This window comes from Bradysia coprophila, unplaced genomic scaffold (assembly GCF_014529535.1).
Source record: "Bradysia coprophila strain Holo2 unplaced genomic scaffold, BU_Bcop_v1 contig_412, whole genome shotgun sequence".
Classification (NCBI taxonomy): Eukaryota; Metazoa; Arthropoda; class Insecta; order Diptera; family Sciaridae; genus Bradysia; species Bradysia coprophila.
Genome location: NW_023503667.1, coordinates 30,152 through 32,777, shown reverse-complemented (window position 1 = coordinate 32,777; position 2,626 = coordinate 30,152).

Here is a 2,626-nt window from a genome sequence, read left to right as displayed (position 1 = left end):
TTTTCTCACTTTAGAAACGTTCGGAACGACGATTGATTTTGTTGTACTTGGCAGATTTTGCATAAAAATTTAGATTTTTTTTGTCTTAATATGAAGATTCATCCTCATTTATCATTAAGAAACAGTTTTCAAATCATTTCCAATGTTTGCAATATCTTTATTTTGTATTGAAAAAACACCATGCACGAAAATGTTACAAAAGAACATGCCATAAACAAATTCCTTAACATCTTGATTCAGAAAGAGAGTCATGTTATTCAAGATTGGTTGAAAAGTACTCTTACGACGATTGGTTGAAATTGTCGCAATTGACCATGCTGTCTATTCTTATATACAAGCGACGTAGAGCTGGAGAAATTCAAAACCTTCTTTTGACGGATTTTGAGAAGCGGGACATTATAGCGAATCTATGCGAAATGTTGTTGAATGAGATACCGGATGCAGTGAGACGTACCATAAAAAGCCGGTTGGAGGTCAGGAACAAGCTGGGCAAAAGATTGGTTCCGGTTTTGTTAAAGCACCACTGGGATGATTGTTTGGTCCTCCTACTCCGATATCGTAAAGCCGCTGGCATAGCTGATGACAATGCGTTTTTGTTTGCCTTACCAACACAGTTAAAAAAGATCAAAACGGAAAATGTCTGTGCGTTAATGAGATCGTTATCGTTGTCCTGTGGCGCTGAAAATCCCTCTAGTTTGAGGGGGACCAATTTGAGAAAACTTATGGCAAGCTTCACCTCGACGAAAGATTTAAGCGATAATGACATCAGCAATCTCGCAGCTTTTATGGGGCATGAAGAAGCTGTGCACCGAACGCATTATCGGACAAACCCACTTACCAACCAAGTAGGAAAAATAAGCTTGCTCCTTGATTCCGCATTGGGGAATGACAATTCGCATGACAGTGGAGATGACAGTAACAACGACAGTGACAATGAGAGTGAGTATTACGAAAGCGATGATAGTGAACCGGAAGCCGTTATTTCTTCGGAAGCAGCTCGTAGTGCTGGGAAGAAAAAGAATGTCAAAAGAACAACCAACAAACAGAAGATGAAGAAAAAAATAAATGTCAGATCCAAGAAAACGACCAAACCACGTGAGAAGAGTAAGGCGACCACCGAAGGTAAAAAGAGAAAGATCAGCGATCTGTATCACACCGGCAGTGATCTGTATCACACCGGCAGTGATCTGTATCACACCGGCAGTGATTTGTATCACATCGGCAGTGATTTGTATCACACCGGCAGTGATTTGTATCGCACCGGCAGTGATTTGTATCGCACCGGCAGTGATTTGTATCGCACCGGCCAGTGATTTGTATCGCACCGGCAGTGATTTGTATCGCACCGGCAGTGATTTGTATCACACCGGCAGTGATTTGTATCGCACCGGCAGTGATTTGTATCGCACCGGCAGTGATTTGTATCGCACCGGCAGTGATTTGTATCGCACCGGCAGTGATCTGTATCGCACCGGCAGTGATCTGTATCGCACCGGCAGTGATTTGTATCGCACCGGCAGTGATTTGTATCGCACCGGCAGTGATTTGTATCGCACCGGCAGTGATTTGTATCGCACCGGCAGTGATTTGTATCGCACCGGCAGTGATTTGTATCGCACCGGCAGTGATTTGTATCGCACCGGCAGTGATTTGTATCGCACCGGCAGTGATTTGTATCGCACCGGCAGTGATCTGTATCACACCGGCAGTGATCTGTATCACACCGGCAGTGATCTGTATCACACCGGCAGTGATCTGTATCACACCGGCAGTGATCTGTATCACACCGGCAGTGATCTGTATCACACCGGCAGTGATTTGTATCACACCGGCAGTGATCTGTATCACACCGGCAGTGAATTATAAGTTCACAGCGGCATGGATCTTGTCAACTCGTGAGGTCGGCAAAAATGACTGGACATTTAAAAATTACTAAAAATTTAAAAAATAGAAAATTTGAATAGGTCCTTAGTTCTATAGGTAAAAGTTGGATGCAGTGTGTTTAGATGTGTAAATAAAGTGAAATTCTTCATGTTTTGTGTCCAGTGAAGCGATGTTTTAAAACCGTAATGTCTTTCGTTTGATGCAATTTTTAAAACATTTTTTTCAGCAATTTTGTAGATAAAGGTCCAAAGTTTAAGACTATTTAAGCCGCCAAGTGCCCCAACGTAATTTACACGTAAAAATGGATTCCCAAAATGAGTTATTTTCCAAATATTTTTCATACGAAAGTGAGTGTTTACATGAAGCTTTCAACAGAGGGCTCTTTGTAACCTAGTCTGCCCTCTTAAGTAGACCAATTGCTCTCTCAACCAATGATCGTAGCTTGCGATGTCGACTGTTGTACTGCTCTTCGGCTGCAGTGTTAGGCGAATCGTACGGTTTTAACAACCACTGTTGCAACGGATATCCATTGTCACCCAACATAAAGTATTGCCAATTCTGTTCTGTTTGATTGCACCATCTCTTTAAAGTTGTATTTACAAATCTCCAAATCAATGCGTCGTGAGTGGAACCGGGATAACGAGCGTTGACACTTAGAAAACGCATTTTGATGTCACAAACGAATTGTGAGTTTATGGCGTGAGGGTGAGATGATTTTCGGCTAACGTATGAGTGCTCGATG